The 18,835-nt window shown below is 32.0% G+C and overlaps 1 long non-coding RNA gene across 1 annotated transcript in view; it reads left to right on the top strand.

The window, feature by feature from the left end:
• The window catches only part of LOC107196780, a 19,070-nt gene extending 1,227 nt beyond the window's left edge, over positions 1-17,843 (top strand). The window contains exons 2-3 of the long non-coding RNA XR_001518227.2: positions 12,721-12,823; positions 13,405-17,843. This is a non-coding gene — a long non-coding RNA (uncharacterized LOC107196780). The remainder of the gene's footprint in view (positions 1-12,720; positions 12,824-13,404) is intronic.
• The last annotated feature ends 992 nt before the right edge of the window (positions 17,844-18,835 follow it).

An 18,835-nucleotide genomic window follows, 5' to 3' on the forward strand; every position in this document is an offset into this window, starting at 1 on the left:
AGACGAGAGGCACTAAATGGAGCCTGTAATCATTGTTGGTCAGAAAATTAAGAAGATAAACTCATTTCATTCCAAGATATTGTTTTAGAAAATGTAAATGGTTAACCATCTTTTTGAAGAGCTGGCCTAAAAATGAAGTTGAAGTCATTATCAACTGACTACATATTTTTACATTCTTATATAACATATGTAACAATTAGGAAGTTCATATAATGGAAAGAGCATAGTCTCTGGAGTTTAAATTTCTTTAATTCTACATACTAACTCAGTAATATTGAATAAATCAGTTAATCAATGAGCATTAGTTTCCTAATATGTAAAGTGGAGGTGATCAGATATAAGTTTTTGTAAGTATTGGAAGTAAAATTCAATAAGATTTATTTAACTTAAAAAATTTTAATTTGTCAGGCGAAGTTCCTGACATGTAAAAATATAAACCTAAGTAAACAAAACAAAGACATGTTATAGAAGAAAAACAATGAAGCTCTTCATTTTAGTTAGGGGGAAAAAAAATCAAATCTACTAGTTATATTTTGTAATAATGTGGCTGATTCATTTTTCAAAATCCAGTGGGATTTTTATCTGTAGTCCATACAGATTTTTTTTTTCCAAAACAAATTCTACTTGCACTAACAAATACCTCTTGTGAATATTTCTTATTTAATTCAAGATGCTAAAAAATCATAGAAAAAAAATGGTGATAGGCTACAGAGGGTATGTTGAAATAAGATATTTACATTTAAAAAAGAAATATTTTGCGAAGGTAATAAGCTATTACTTCAAAGCTTCTTATTTGTGTAGTTGCTTTAATTTATTCATACCTAAAGATTTACTCTCAATGTTCTATTAGAAATAAAGGGTTAGAATGGCATGAAATAGTTAAAATTATTTTAATAAAAAGTTCCTTTTCTTCCTGATTCAATATGTCACTTCTTTCTTTCTCATTTGTAACATGATAGATATTCCTGTCCTTTGGGTAAAGTATTTGATTGAACATTTAAGTTACTTTTTTAGATCTTCAATTTTCACTGATTAATCTCAGTAATGCCTTGGCTTTTTCACCTCTCACTGCCCTAGCTTTAATATAGTCCAACATTACAGTTAACAAAATTATAAAAATTACAAAAAGTAATTTTTTGTGTACTCTATTCTTGAGAACTATAAATGGTCTTGGAGATTGTTTTTTGGCTGATAACTGATATTTTTAAAAATCATGAGTATTTGCCATGGTTTAATTGAATATTTCAGTACCTTGCACATGCTAAATATTCAACAAATATTGCTGGTTGACACATTTATGTGACAACAATTTTTAAACTGTTTTAAGAGTAAGGTCACAAGTAGATTTTACTAGTTCCTTTATTTATGAGAATTCCAAGTTTCCCATCTATAAAATAAGAGGATTGTATCATGTAAACTTTTTATTTTCTTAAACCTTGAAAGTTATATTAGTCAATGGTTCAAATAGCTGGGTACCATAGCATGGGAAATAAGCAATAGGTTCATGAGTCATTGAGTGGAGATCAAGATTTGCAGCTAATTTTGTTTGAAATTGTAGATCTTGCACACTGACTTTAGGGAGGAAGTATGACAAACTTCTGTGTTGAAAACTGTAGATTCTAAATCTGCTGCACTGGTGTAGGTCTCAGAATACTGAAAAATCATACTGGCTTTTCCTAAGGAAATAAAACCTTGGTTTTGTCTGTACCATGCTAAAAGAAAAAGATTGAGAGTAGAAAATTCAACTATCTAAATGTCTTCAAAAGTAAACATATACTTTTGATAAGTATATTATTTTTAGATCTTTATTCTTTATTAAAGTTTGAATCCTCTGATAATGTTTCAAACCTTTTGTTGTTGTTGTGTTTAGCATATAGATTTAAAAACAAGAGGAGTGAAATTAGGGGGAATATAACTTAAACTAGGTTATTGAATGTTATATGGAAATAGAAAAGAAAAAGGAGACATTATTTCTTTTTATAGACATTGACCTAATAAGTTTTAATTAACAAATGCCATTCTAGATTTAAAAGATATATTAGAACTTATGTTCCTTTTACAGTGAATTTTAAAAATATCAAGTTGATAATAGGAAAAGACAATAATTTTTTAAAAGAAAATGTAATATTTACATCATTTAAACACTAGATAATTATTTTATAGAGGCCTCAAAAAACGTTTTTTTCATATTGCCAACATTAAAATCTGAATACATATTTGCATATTATTAAATAGAAATTTCAACAAAAGACTAATAATTCTTTTTGAAAGAGTAAAATCATTCAGAGAAAAAAACATATCCAAAAGATAATTAATGAATGAATCAATGCTAATGAAAGTAAGAATACCTTGAGAGGTAATAAAATATCAACAATAAAAAGAAAGATACCTAAAATATATGATTTCGGAAATGAAATCATAAAATTGTTGGGTAGCCCCATTTAAAGTAAAATCCCTGCACAATGAGCTAATTATAGCTAGAGGACAATTAAGTTCAGTCTCTAGTGAAAGAGAAGAATACAGAAGAGAGCAGGTGAAAAATTTATTTCCCACAACCAGAACACCGAATGCCTTTTATGGAAAGAATATAATGATAGCTCAAAAGATCCCATCTAAGAAGTAAAAGTACAGGCCTAATCTGGAAACCAGAAGGACATGACAAGTGATTTAGATAGGAACAATGTGATACATGCATTTAACATTAAACAAAAAGGAATCATGTTAAGGTCATGGATAATACCTCTGTTACTTAATAAGAGTTTGATCCTGGACAAGTTATTTTAATCTATTAGAGCCTCAGTTTTTTCATCTGTATAGTAGATATGGGAATAACATTTTTCATGTAGGGCTTTCACGGGGAATAACAGTTTTTTAGAAATCAGTGCAATGCTTGACATACATTAAGTATTAAAAAATATATACAATGCTGTGTTTATTTACTTATTGGTTACAGAATAATACTTTTTCTGTTGATAAGCTTAATATATCTTATATAAACACAATAAGAGTTGCATTTATTGAGTGTTTCTCTGTAGGCAAGACCCTATATCATCTGTAACCTCTGTAATGTCTGTGAGTTATCTCCTGTCATAGTGCTGCTTGTTCTTCAAATACAAGGCTTTCCGCTGGCTGTTGTCTTCCTTCTGGGAGACCCACATAGACATCTATCTTACTTTCTTTGATTTTGCCACTTTCTCTATGATACCTACTCAATATCACATATTAAAAATTGCAGTGTCCCATTCCCAACACTCCCAAATCTCTTACCCTAGACTACTCTTTCTTTTTTTTCTAAGTCACTTTCTAGCATAAGAATACTTTATTTATTAGTTACATCAATTATTGACTTTCTATCTCTCCTCTTTAAATGACAAATTTCACAAATAGTGAGATAATTGTCTACTTTTGTTCATAGTATAGCCTAAGAACCTAGAAAAGTACCAGACCCATAGTAATCATTCAATACACTTTTTGAAGTTGAATTAAATATATAAATTATCTTTAACTAATTAAAAAATAAGCATAATATTATTAGCTCCAATGCGGAGGTAGACTAAGAATACAAGAATTGCTTATTCAAATGTTTATACAGAGTAGGTAGTTGAGCTAAAATTTAATTCCAAACTTTGTGAACCCATAGTTTTTGCTTTTTCTACTCAACCACACCAATTTAGTAAGGAAGAGTAAGAGAGATTTTTCTATTGCCTAAATGGAAGTCACTCAAATAATAGGTTTTGTAATTTAGAATAAAAAATGCTATATACTCTAATCTTTCCCCTTCTGCTTCAATTCTTTACAATGTGATAACATTAGTAGTGAGTAAATTAAAGAAAGGAAATAGTGATGGAACAAGGAAAGGAATAGATCAACTTGAAAAAAAGGGAAGATATTGGTTTTTCAATGAAAACCAATACAAATTATTCCTAGTATATGTGGTTTACTGATATTAAAAAGTATTGTGCATAGGCAATTTTTATAACCAATAAATAAAATTCATTTAATCATAAAGTGTTGTCATTCTATACCACTTAATTATCTAGATTTGCTTTCTACCAGTCTATTTACAAAGACCATATTTCACAATGATTAAGGGCATGAGTTCGTTGAAAAACATACAAGAGTGTGAGTGCTGGCTCTGTCATGTCCTAGATGTGTGAGCTCAGAAAGGTTTTTTATGCTTTTTAGGAATCTATTTCCTCAATTGTAAAATGGGGTTAATCCATGTATCTGCCTCAAAGAGATAATATGAAAACAAAAAGAAGATAATATTTCAAAAGTAGTTGGTAAGCACTCAATGTTAGTTTTCATTGTTATTATGTTGTTATACTTGATGGATATTCATATATTCTTTTAAAATTTTTGTGTGTGTGTGTGTGTACTATAAATACAGCATAAGCTTAGTTTAGGTCTTTGTAAATACAAGTTTAATATTATTGTTGATGCTGTTGCCCTGTTGATGTTGTTAGATATTTTTCCCAGATCATCGTAAAGCATTTGACAAGAGTTAAGAAACCTGAAAGTGGACCTTGAAAAAGCAGAAAAAACAACTGAACAAATTCTTGCTAGGGAATTTTTTAAGAAAGAGAGATCATTTTTACAACTCTCATGTGTCATCTTAAATGGGTTACATCCAGGTCAACATTAATTTGTATGATTCCTCTGCTGAAAAGGGAATATACCAGATGGACTATTCTTTTACAAACAATACATGATAAATGCCATTAGCATTACAAGTTCTTTGGAGTATATACATTTATATAGTGTAAACTCAAATAAACTATCTTTACTGAGATTGGTCTATATTTCCTGATTATTATGGTAAAAAAGAAAAGAAAAGAAAAGATGAATGACATTGAGGTACAAATTATCCCCTCTAAATGTGGATAAGGGAAGCTTGCCATTGAAAAATTTCATTTTCTAACCACTTAATTAAAAAAATATATATTTATATCAAGGCCACCACCGAAGTTTATATTGATCTCCATTTATTTTTCCACTTATTTCTCTCTAAATAATATTTTTATTTTATATTTCTATAAGTACGAATGAAAGATTTTACAGTTATTCTGACATACAATTAGTTGCTGTATTAATATAAACTGATTTTTGCATAATTGAGATGGTCTCTGTTGGTGAGTTCCCATAATCTCCTTCTAATTAACAATATTTCAAGAGACCTTTCAGGTAAGAACTTAAATCTTTACAGATACAGCTACAAAGAGAGAATTCCACTCAGATTTCAGAGTGGAAAAGAAGAGCCCCAAGCAGTTAGCACTATTTGGAGATATCAAAGAGTGAAAGGATGTAAGCAAATTAAACGAAGGGTAAAAGACCATATCTTTCAGTTATGAGGTGTTAGTTATGAGAAATTAATTATAAAAGGTTATTTATGAAGAGTTAGTAATGAAAGCTTACGTGAAGGTATATAAAGTTTAGCTGTGAGGAGTTAATTTTTCACATAAGAGCTGCCTTGAAAAAAAATTAGTATTCTAATTCTCCACACAGAACTTAAATTTTACTATCAGTTTAGCCTGTGTAAAAGTGATGTGTGCCTTCTCCCCTTTGAATGCTTAAATAAGCTGATATTATGTGCAACAGAATCAAAAATTAGTCCCCCTTCTTCTCAAATTTTTGTCTCCATTGAAATCAGTAGGGGGTGCTGTGTATCCATTCTTGTTTATAATGTCTTTAAACTAGCAATTAGTTTCAAGTTTCATTCTAAAACAATCTTTAATTGTAAAATAATGTTATATATAGAATCTTGTCACCTATTTGACTATCTAAAAATTTAACTATAATTAAATTTCAGAGTACAGTTATTAATAACAACATAAATTATGTCTAATAGCTTTTGGAAGTTATGTGTCTCATGTTTTAATTCAGGCATTATTATATTTACATATTCTTGAGTAATACTAAAAATGTGTTAGAACAAAATAAATAGTAAGATCCATAAGGACTATATCTATCTTGTTTTCTTGAACTTGCCATGGAGTTGGTTGCTAAAAAATGCATTTTTAAAGTAAAAGAATAACAGTTAAATTAATATCGAGTTCATTTTAATATGGAGAAATGGTTAAAAATGTTAGGAAAGATTCTACAAATTATCTGTGATTAAGCTAAGAATAGAATCTAGGCCTTTGGACTCATTGCTCTGTAATCGGAGGCATTACTCAATTAGCTATCTCCTCAATGTTCTTAGTTAATATCTAATCTTTTAAGTAATTTTTATTCTTCATTTTTAATTTCTGATCGTTGAGTCCATGGATGAGGCAATATGTTAATAATCGATATGGACATTATATTTAATTTTTTTGTAAAATTTCAGTAAATATCTAGTGAAAACATTAAATATAAAAAAGTAATAATAAAATTAGTCTTTGCCTTGGTAAGGGGTAGTTTTGTACCATTTACCTCTGAAGGAATGTACAATCAGTACATACAGGGCAAGGCTTGTAGTCACAACTGCTCTAAAGAGCTACTTAGCTGGTCTGTTCACCATTAGTCAGTTTCATGCCATTGCTGTTTAACATGGTGGCTTATGTTCCAAAGGCATCACAGTGAAGGCTATTCTCAGAATACAGCCTTAAAATAGGTTTGTGGGTGAGAAGTGGGTGGAAAGCTCACACTGTCATTACAATGAAGTCTGAATCTGTGTTCCAAGGACACGAGGTTGTTCTAAACCTGTGGTGGAAAAACCTGTGTTTTCCACAACAGATGGGAAGTGGGAGGGGAAAATGGTTTCTTTCCTGTGTGCTCCCTGTAACTAATATTGCTTGGATATGCATAACAAACAGAAGTATTTGAGAGTGGAGTGGCAGCGTATTGCTCACACAAATAACTGAGTGTGAGGGTCGGTACCAGCTCTGCTTTCTACGCTGCTACTTTAGTTGAGTGAGAAAGTACAGTCTTCAGCAACTACAGGGCAGTAACACTTCAGGTGAGTTCTCTTGCTTAAACTGAGATAAAGCTGAATTTGAATAGAGTACCAACAAGGATAAGGAGTTTCTTACTCCAGAACTCACTGCAACTCTAAAGTAAGACAATAGTCTATATTCAAATACCAGAAAGTAAAGAAAGAATTTTAAAGAAGTTACGAGCACTCTTCATGTGTCTTGATATTAATAGTAATATTTGGGATGCAAGCTCTCTGCTGCCTAGTTCACTGCACTCTATAATTAGAGCTTCTCGTTATTAGAGCAATAACTCAGGATTCAAATAAACAACTCATGATTTTGACATTTGTGGAAAATAGTACTGAAAAATCATTACAAGAAAATGAATATTAAATACCTTTAAGTGAAATATGATCAACTTAGTCACCTACTGAAGGAAATGAATAATTGCATTTGTAAAAGCAAATTACAAAGGGGGAAAATACAGCTGGTTAAAATACAGATAAATCACTTTTTAGCCCAGAGTTGTGGCACTCAGCTTTGGGACTTGATCATTTCAGATATAAGAGTCTCCTGAGAAAAATTTCTTGCCAAGAGAGGGTTAGCATGTTAAACAGACAGTGTTTTGGATTACTCTACATATCTCTACTATAAATAGGATACTTTCAAAATGCTGTTTTGAGATATTCAAGTGAGCTAGTGATCGGATATGGCAGACTTCATGATAATGATGGACTGACATATGAATAGGGAAAGTCTCATCATTTTAGATGGACAAGTCTTGATGAATTCAAACAATAACCTGTAATCTTTAATTTAAACCAGCCACTTAGCTGGTAAAGGCAGTGAGTGGTCATGTGCTTATTCATTTACTGCTAATCAACAGGATTCACATATCTGAAATCCCTAGCATTCAGAAACCTGTAAGAGGATTCATGCACGTGTTCTACTTTATGCTGCTGATTTGCAAAACAATGAGGCTAGTAATGATGTGAAAGATTTAACTGGCTCTCCTTGTGTCTCCTCTATCTGAACTGATTGTTATTTGTAAAGAGGAATCTTTGGAAGCCTGCGGTCCCCACAGGATGCTGAACAGCCAGGCACTGGGTTGAGGATGACATTCTGTGTCAGGGATCAGAAATCAGCCAGTTAATAGCTGTGCACTTAGAATTGCCTAATATTTTTTCTCGTTAAAGGCCAATTTCTAACATATAAAGTCATTTTCTCATCCTTGATGTACTATAGACTGGAAGATTCTTTGAAAATAGCACTAGTTTAAATGATTTCTTTCTAAAGTACAATAACTTGCTAAATATTTTACGCATCAAATCATTTTATAATTTAGATTTATGTAATCCAGACCCAAGAAATACAAAACAATTCTTGCCAGTCTATATTAGAGATTCAGATTTTGCTCTATTATTTTACAAATGTCTGTAATAACAAGATTTTGCTTCAGTAAAATAAGAGTGAACCAATTTTTTCTCCCATTGTCAAAAGGCTAAATTTGTGCTGTTTCCACTGACACAAGTTAATTATTCCAAGAAAGAGTTGATGTAGTCATCACTTTAATATTTTTCTAGTTACATATAAGAATATTTAAAAATCTCAAATATTAACACATGAAAAAGTGTTATAAGCAAATATGTTCCTGTAGGTTTTGAAATTTTAAATTATTTAATCTAGGTAAAGAATGACAAATTTCTAGCAAAATAAAAAAAACACAGAGGAAGGAAGTTAAATTGTCAAAGACATAAATTAGAAAATGTTATTGAATCATGCCCCCCCACACTAAAATATTCTCTTCCTTTCAAAATGATTTAACCAAAACATGTTTCAGTTATATATAACGTGAGGAAGGAAAGAAAGATGAAAGGGAAGGGAAGGGAGGAAAGAAAAGAGAGAAAGAGAGAAGGAGGAAGGAGAGGGGAGGAAAAAAAATTAAAAAAAAAAAAGACATTTTCTTAAACCAGAGTTCAAAGTAGTATCTCGAAATCTTCTATCCGGAGATGGACCTTTAAACATTGTCTTCAAAAAATCATGGCTAAAACGCTCAGATCATTAGTGGTTTATCAAATCCCAGTACCACTAACTAAAAAAACAAAACAAAAAATTACATCTGCCACTTTCTTCTACTACTCATTTCTTCTCCCTCCTCCTCCTACACAGCTTCTGTGCTTGTGTTTCACTTTCATAATCTGTTCATAGTGAATTAAGAACATTTTGTTGGCAGTTCTCCTTACCTACGGGGTGCAAGATACATTGGCCTCTGTGACACTGTCAGACCCTTCTTGGATTCGTACAACTGCTAGTAAATACCATTGCTTCCCAGGCAAGCGAGAGTGAAAAACCAGAAACAACAGCAGGTGCTGGATCTGTTGGAAGGAACATAGTTAAGAAGTGTTGATGACTCAGTGACAGTTCTATTGATCAGGTCTGGGTTTTTTTTTTGTTTGCTTTTTTTTTTTTTTTTAGGATATGATGCAAAATAAATTCCTCAGCAGTGGGGGCCTCATGACAATGAGATTTACACATTGCTATTATTTTTAACTTGTTTTGTGAAATGTGATGCTACAATTACTAATAATATTACAGAATTCATTTTGAGTCTGTTAGCTGAGAGCCCAATAGCTGCCACCTGATTAAATGTGGAAGCCAGGACTTGTAATTATTTTTCAATATAGCTTGTAGTTAGTTTCTCTAATGATTTGAGCAGTTTTTTGTTTTTTTCAAATACACTCGTATGCATACCAACAAAGCATGTTTTGTTCTCTAAAGCTGTTACTCAGCTCATTTTAGCCAGGTAAATGCCTAAAAAGAGAAACAATATTTTTTTACCTCAGGGTGATTAGAGTATTACATTGTATTAGTCTTCATTTAAAAAAAATAAATTTACAAGGTCACAGTTGTCCGTTCCTATCAGCTGGGTAAATAAAAGGCAAGTTAGCTGACAAATCTTCCCTTCTCTCAGGGATTTTTTTTGTTTGCTTTTTTGTCTGTTTGCTTGCCATTTAAGGAAATAACTGAATTAAAAATAAATAAATAAATAAGTCTCACAATAATTTCCCCCAAAACATCTCACCTTGACCAAGGAGGTAAATTTTAGCCAAATAGCAAAACCCACACACTCATTTCATCAATAAGAAAAACTCTTTTAAGGAATCACATTACTTAAAAAGTAAGCTATTTTCATAATTTTGATAAATTGCATAACCTCTTTCACTGATTTCTGTCATATTTTATGAGCCTTGATTTGCCTCTTCTGTGGTTTTCACCATTGGCCTGACCAAGTGAGTAGATGACCAACTAGAAAATCCTCAATTTACCAAGATTACTGCTTTGTGCTTCCTATAGCATTAGTAAACATATTTCTGTTATTTTAGAGAGATAAAGACATCTAGAAAGAGAAAACAATTCATATTCTTGGAAATATCCACTTTATGTATGTCTCCCAAAAGGGTATTTAAAAGTTGTTTTAAAAGTCCATCATGATGAATTTCTATTCACACTGTCAACTATTTATTGAACAACTATTAGCTATGTAGTACTGCATCGCACTACCAAGAATAAAAAGATTTCAATTTATTGACTCTTAAAAACTGTTCAGTGCAGTTAGGAAAACATATAAACAGAAAGTATGGAGGAAGAATTCACAAGTCTAGGGCCCTTTACCTGAGTTAGGAGCTATTCAAGTTCTCTGCATACCTTACCCATACAACAGCCCTGTGATCTTGGCACTCAATGGCTCCATTTTAAAGATGAAGAATCTGAAGTTTGGTAAACATAATTCAGTAATTTCAAACCAGCGCTAATAAGGGATGAGATTTATAGTCAAACCTGTGTTACCGAGGCAGACATCAGGATTCTCTTATAGTCAAAGTGCCTTGGAAGTCTTGATAAAAGAAACCCTGTCTGGCCTGAAAGATCAAGGATGGTTTTAACAGCACCTTGCCAGATAAATCATAGCGGATAGGTAATCATTGGAGGCAAATGAGCAGAACTGATGAAATGACAAACAGAAATTTATATTTAGGGACAAGGGCTTCTGAACTGGAGTCAATTGATAAATTATAGATGATAGATAGATGATAGATGATAGATAGATGATGATAGATGATAGATGATAGATAAATAGATAGATAGATAGATAGATAGATAGATAGACAGACAGACAGATAGAATCTTAGAAATGAAGATTCAGTTCAAACAAAGGAAATCATTGGATGTCATAAAAAGTCATATCGCACTATTATGGAAAAACCTAGATAAAAAGCAAACCCAGAAATGTATATATTTCTCACATGTGAATAATGTAATAAATCCTTTCTATACTTGTTTTTCTCCACAATAAACATAGTATGAGTACTTTTTCTTCATCAATAAATTATTTTCACATTTTACAAACGAATTTATTTAACCTGTAGCCTGATTGTAGCTATTTGGTTTGCTCTATTTTTTCTCTTTTGAATGAATCCTTAAAACAATGCTAAAACGAATATCTCTAATTATATACTCTTGTGTATGTCTAATTATCTGCTTAAGATAAATTTTAAAATTTAGATTGTGAAGCAAATACTGAACACTCAAAATGGTTTTGATATGTTTTTTCAAACTATAGAAAGTTTCTACTAATTTTTATTTTTACTCTGCCAAATTAATTTCCCCTGAATATCACTTTCAAAGCATCACATATAATTTTCATAAAAATTATTTCCTCTTTTTCTAACCTCAGTTTCTGAAAATGCCTTCCTTACTCTCACCTCCACATATTGAGTGTTAATATAACACCCCACTCTTTGTATCTATATTTCAGATTTCTTTCATTCATTCCCAGATTTGATTATTCATGAAATTCAGATAAAAACCTTTCCTATTCTTCTGTCTCTATCATCTATCATCTATCTATCTATCTATCTATCATCTATCTATCATCTATGTATCTATGTATTTATATATCTATGTATCTATCTACCTATAATTTAATTTTATTCATTCATTCACTTATTTATTTATTCACTTATTTCTTTATTCACTTATTTATTCAACAAAATTTTTGAGGTCCTAGTGTGTGTTGGAATTGCATATACTCCTTGGATACAACATTTAAAACACTCTGATTTTTTTTATTAAAAAAAATTGAAAAAATTGAATTGAAAAAAAGATTATTTAAAGGTTATCCAAAGAAATTTTTAAAAGCCCAGAGTTTCAATATCTTCTATAACCTTTTTAAAAAATATTACCTATATGCATATCTGACAACAACACTGAATGAATTCACATTTTATAAACTTCCATTGTCGGGATTTTTTAAATTTAATATATTAATTTGACTCTTGATTACCACCTCTTATTGTAATTTATTTTTTACTGCACGTTAAATCTTTACTTTCCAGTTTTAAATTCTTGATTTGAATAGAATGAAATAAATGTAAGTGAAATGTGAAAAGATAGAATAAAATGAATAGATGTGTTAGTCTCTCTCTTTTTTCTCTTTTAAACTGAAACATATATCTGAACATGTGAATAGGAGTTATAGTATAAATGACAGAGTAATCTTAGAGATAACATGAGTCAAAATTTGAAAAATAAAAAATTATATATTTTCAGAGGCAGAATAATCTAGGATTAAGTAAGAAATAACATGTGTATTTTTCCTGGGTGTTTTGCTTGGCTTATATGACACACACACACACACACACAAGTTATTCCATTATCATATATTTTAGAATAGTAATAATTTGCATTCTCAAGAGCTGATTGTGAAGTTTGCATTTCCAAGAGCAATGTGGAAGAGTTTTTTTTTTTTTTTTTTTTTTTGAGAGAGACTTATCTGCTGGAGATGGAAAGAGGAATTAAAAGCCTGTGAACCTAGGCCAGAAGTTTGCAGAAGATGAATCTTGATGGTAACAGCAACATAAAGACATTGAGTAGGTGAAAATTATTCCAGAAGCCTCTGTTTAATGATGTCCTGGACCACACATTTTTACACAATGACAAAGAGTCAAAGAGATATTTTTCACATCTTTGAGGGAGAAATCAGCAAAATCGCTCCCTGAATTTCTACAACACTACTTGTCCAGTTTAGAGCCGTAATCTTCCTGGCCTCCTCCACCACTAAGCCCAACTCCAGTGTAAGGAGGTCTTTTGCAGTTAGTGCCGCTCCTGACCCAAAGGCTTTTTAAAAGCTACCTTACCCCTTTGGAGATGCTTCAGGGTTTAGGTTCAGGCTGCAAGTGAATCTAAACAGTTCCTATAGTATATCGATACACAAAGAACAAATATATGACACGACAACATGTATAGGTCCATCTTGGGGTCTTTAAGAACACCATCTGAGGAAGATGAGGAGGTGCAGAGTCTCGGTTAACATTGCACAGCTAACTCTTCACTTATGAGGATGTGGGTAATTTCTGATAAGTGTCCAATTGTCATCCTGAAATAGGTGACATTGGGAGCAGTACAGGCTCCTATAGTAAATGATTAATGTGTATTTTTCTGATCCTGACAGATTCCAAAAGAAGAGCAGATTGCTACCCATAAAACTAAGCAGACTCAACGTGGAATTACTGGAAGAATCCGAAAATCTTTGCAGAAATGCTGTGCTTACTCCAGTGTTTCTCAAAAACTAGCTATTTTAAAGGGACCAGGGTCAATATAAATGAAATAAATGGAGGCCGAGATAAAATATGTCAGAAAATTTGCCGAAAGGTTATTTTAAGGTGGCATGTTAAAAACAATAATGGGCCATTAGGCTGTCTTGTTAAAGGCATTAAAGTCACAGGCACAATGTATGAGTCACATGGGCAAGATTTTCTACTTTATATATAAAAACTTCAATATTGAATTTCTGGTAAAAGTAAAATGTTACCATTTCTGTGTATATTATAAATATTTAAGTTTAAATTGCAGGCAACGGAGTAAGCAAAGTATTAATGCCTCTAGGAATGTGCTATCAAAATGCTACATATTGTAATATTACAATACAGATTTGAATGTGATTTATCTTTATAATTAAGTATGCACTTAAAATATCTTTTAGCTGATAATTCTACATGAAGACATACTGCTTTTTACAAGCAAGAATCTCTTTGTCAAAGATAGTGGTCATTGAATTATTTTTAAAACAAAATTTTAAGCACCTCCTATGACTTAGATAAGGTACTAGACAATTTATAATTTAAATGATTTTTAAGAAATAATATCCTCACCTTCTAATGTAGAATGAGAGACAGGTGCTTAATATGTGAAGTGTATGCCCCATGAGCATGTCTTAATTTATTTTGTCTACAGCTGAATCTCCAGGACCCATAACAAAATCAATTACATAGACTATATTCAAGAAACATTTGTTAAAAAAACAGGAATTTTTAATACATTCTTATTGTTTTAAAATTTTCATGAGTAATACATTTTTATAGCCCTGTCTGTCTGTTATCCATGATTTTGGAGCCTATATCTTAACTTATTAATTTACTTTCTTAATTTAATTTTGCAATAATTAATATTAAAGAAATCTTGCTTCTATGAGCTCTTTATGGGCTGTTGAAGATAAAGAAAAATATACTTTTATGGGACACAGAACTCTTTGTGATGGATTTGTTTGGCTAGAAAACTTTGCCCTTGCTTTTTTGAAATTACCTATTTATTGATTTGAGTTTTTTTTTGTTTGTCTTCTAATTTTTAGTTATAACTGTTAGTAGTATAGCATCAACAATAAAAAAGACTAGATATAAATACAAATATAGCTAACTCCCATTTAGGTGAGTTTTATGCTACCTAGTTAAACCGCCAGCTTCTTCCTGATGGAAATTCAAGATCTTGGCTATTTTAATTAAATAGTGTACATCAGATATACCATATGGGAATTTTTTTTTTTTTTTGCTTACAATATTTATACTGCCACACATAGCCTATTTAATTACTTTCTAAATGTCTTGCATTGTCATTTTTTTAAACTTTAAACTTAATTGAAAAAAATCTTTTTATTTTTTTTATTTTTATTTATTTATTTTTTTATCCACCAATTCTCAGGAGTTTAGAGAGGAGCTGACTCTTGAGCCCTGTGCTAGGACACTGTAGAGTCCCAGCGGGGAAGCTGGACCGTGCATACTTTGGAGCCTCAGAACACAAATTCATGTCTTGAATAGTGTGGGAGAGGGGATGTTTGAGAGTTAAAAGAAGGAAACATAGTATGGCAGAGGCTTCAGATGCTAGAGCTTACAGATGCTTTGATTACAGGAAACTCATATAAATGATGACAGTACATAGAATAGATGTGGAAGGGAGAAGAGATACCGGATCACAAGATATGCATCTCTACTCAGAAAATCATGGGTGCGGTTACCGAAAATAACTGATGGGAGTTTTGTGATTTAATCCCATTGACCGGATCACTGAACAGGACATTTTTCACTTCCATTTTTTGTATTTTGGCTGACCTAGGAAATCTCATGGTTTTGCTGTGCGGCACATGCTTTTAGGAAAACCTGTTATTTATGCTGCTCTGCACTGCCCAGTCTCCCTATTGAACAGCTAGGCTTCAGAGGAATGTAGAGTTTCAGTGCAGCAAGCAAATGCGGGGAAATAATATAATGTTATATAGCTGGAGCTCTTGTGATGACAGTCCATTCCGGTGTTGGTGACTGGAAGGGAGAGGGACTGCCACCCAGTGTTTTCACAGTGCCTATTTCAGGCAGCTTCTAAATTAACAATGGAGAAGGGAGGTAAGGGAAGAAACAAGAAAGAAAAGGCTCCCTTTCCTTGAGGGTGAAAAATAATTCAAAAGTATCAAAAGTATTTGAGAAAACGTATGTAGTAATTCCTATTCCAAACATACATAAGTCACAAGCAACCTTATTCTTTGGTTTCTAGGCACATTTTTGAGTTTAGCACAATAGGGAGAAGAAAATTGGAGGTTAGTGAATCCAGTGGGGCAAGAGGTGAAGAGGACTAAATTTCAGTCAAGACAACAAGGAAAGTACAAAGAATATAGCTTCTCTTTCATGCGCTTTGATCGTCTTTCCTGTTTTACTCTTAATGAATACTTCCTGAAAACTAAAAATAAAACACTGCTTTCTATTAAGTTGTACTCTTCTTCCTAGGGAATTCTAAATGGGTAAGTGTGTGTTTCTCAACTATGAATATGACTATATATTTTCATACATATAGTTCACACATATGTACATGTATATGTATAATTTTCTTTTGCTGAGAATCAGGCAATGGACAAGAGAAAGAGGAAAAGGGAGATCATACTAGAGACCCAAAAGCAAACATTAGTTTATTTAAATTGCTTTTACAGTTCTAGTGACTGGTACTGAGCAAACTCAGTTTGGTGTATTGGAAGATTGCAGTCGTGGCATAAAATAGCACAGGTTCCATGAGAAGCTGCAGAGAGTAAGGCAGGTAGATGTTCACAATCCTCCATCTGGTGCTATAGAGAGCCTCTTCCCCAGATCCACATCATAGCACCTGGAAAGTAATGGGCTGAAAAGGACACTTACTAAGTAGGAGAAAAACATTCTATGTCAACAATGTAGGGGCACCATGTGTGCATGCTCAGGGTGAAACTTGGTTTTTCATTGTGGATAATGTGCCCGCAAGGTCTCATATTATTCTGACTGAAGAATAATAAAATGAGATGTTATCCCAGATGCTTTGATGCTTTGCTTTGAGTTTACTAGCTTGCTTATGCCACATGCAAAGGCCACACATGTATGCCTTTATAGTGCATGAACACACATTACTCAGAGCTGCGTTATCATTTCTTGATGCCAGTTCTGGATTGCTTACTTGCAGATGGGATTTTTGCTGTGGTGGAAAGACACTGATATATACATGGTCAGCGACTGTACTCATTACAAATAAACTCTCTCTAACAATATAATTTAAATAATCATATTAATAAATACATGATAGTCATGCATACAAGTCACCTTATCTCCCCCGCTGATGGCTTTGATTACTTTGACAGACTAAGATACGCTAATGATACAAATTAGGAGTAAGAAGAATTAAAAGGGTGTTTAACTCTGATGCCAGGCTGTCAATTTCCTATAGTGCTACCAACTTACAGATAGATGATTAAAGTTGTTTCATTTAGGAATTTTGAATATTTTAAAAATTGAATGGGTTTCTGGGGGAGGAAAAAAGAAAGAAAAATCTATGCTTAGCTAATTAGACATCCTATTTGATTTAACAATAGAACAAGAGTATTCTTTGAGTATTGAGATCATCCTACATTACTATAAGAGCTTACATTTTGCTATTAAAAATGTATTTGCAAATTTTTCCCAGTGGGTTTGTCTAGTTCCTTATATTTGATATTATTTATAACTTTTCTTTAATTATAAAGAGAAGTGGTCATTGACTCTATGCTAGATACTGTGGGTAAGTCCCAGATACATGAAATATACTACCTTTCTCTGAGGAGCTAAAATCTAGCAAAAAAAAAATGGTGTGTGTGCACAAACAAATATATATTTCATAGAATCTTGTGAATGACATAATAGTATAAACAAAGTACTCTTTGCATAGAAGTAATATGGAGCTTGGAATTTTTAGCCAGGCAGTGTAGTTTTAAGTCCTGATTTGGTCACTGTATAACTATATACACCTTGAGAAATTACTTTACTTTATTTGGGTTTCCATTGTATTATCTGTATGATGAGAAAAATAACACCTATCTCTCAGATATGGGTGAATATTAATTGAGCTAATACATGTGAAATGTTTAGAAGAAACTGGTGCATATTAATTGCTTTCATGATACCCAATGCTTAGCCCACAGATCAATTGTATCTCTACGGTTTTATGAATTTTCTTTCTTCTATCCTTTAGACTATAAACCATTTGAAGTCAGAGACTATATCTTCTTTGTTGTTATATTCCCACTGATTCAATAGGAGTTGAATAAATGTTTATCAAATAAATAAACAAATAAAAGAACAGAATGTTTGATAATCAGCTGGTTAAATAATATTTAGTTGTTTATAGGCTTTGGTAAGATCTGCATCCTCATCTCTATGGGATGGTCTCTTCTTTGAGGATATAATACTAGAAAACCTGTGATAGAAGTATGAGAAAGCAGAACCACTGTCCAATAGAATGAACCAATTCTGGGGGTTTGATGTGGTGACACATCATTCTCATTCTAATACATTATAATAAATATGTCAAAAAGAAGAACACTGGAAAAAGGAATAAATAATAACAAGTCCCAATTTCTAAAAACAATCAGAAGTTGCCTAAGTAAATTAGCACTCTTCAATCAGTATAGAATGAAAATGTAGTAAGAGGAAAAGCCCCACGCAGAAAGTTGGTTTCTTCACCCTCAGCCTCATCTGGAAATTTCCTGACCCTGGACAAGGGATTTATTTTCTGAGTTTCAATTCTGTGATTTGTAGGCAGAAAACGGAGGACTTAATTTCTTCTAAGTGTGAAATTCTGAGTTTCAGATGAATGTGTCTGCTTGTGTTACTTTGGCACAGTTAAAAGATTGTGAAAGTAGGTGGAGAGGAGTGGAGAGAACTAATGACACTTGCAGCCCCAATGTAATTTTTGTTTTTATGTGATTTTTTTTTTAACTGTAGGCTAGTTTAGTCAGCAATTAAAAAAATAATAATAATTTAAATATTTTGAACCACCATCCTTTCCTGGAAAATATAATAGACCTAGAACTAAAATTCTGTTCTTTAGCTAAATAAGTTGCAAAGCTGTATTTTTTTAATAAAATGCACTCTGATCGAATCAATTAACACTTACTAAACATTCAAATAACATGAAATAATAGATATGTTTATTTATTTCAGTTTAAAGTTTATCAGGCACATTTACATAGATAATCTCACTGTTCCTTACAACTATACAGAAAGATCAATGTGATCAATATCTTTGTTGAAACTTCAGATCTACCTCCATCCTTCTCCATCCTTTCTTTT

This window comes from Pteropus alecto, unplaced genomic scaffold, assembly GCF_000325575.1.
Source record: "Pteropus alecto unplaced genomic scaffold, ASM32557v1 scaffold7, whole genome shotgun sequence".
Classification (NCBI taxonomy): domain Eukaryota; kingdom Metazoa; phylum Chordata; class Mammalia; order Chiroptera; family Pteropodidae; genus Pteropus; species Pteropus alecto.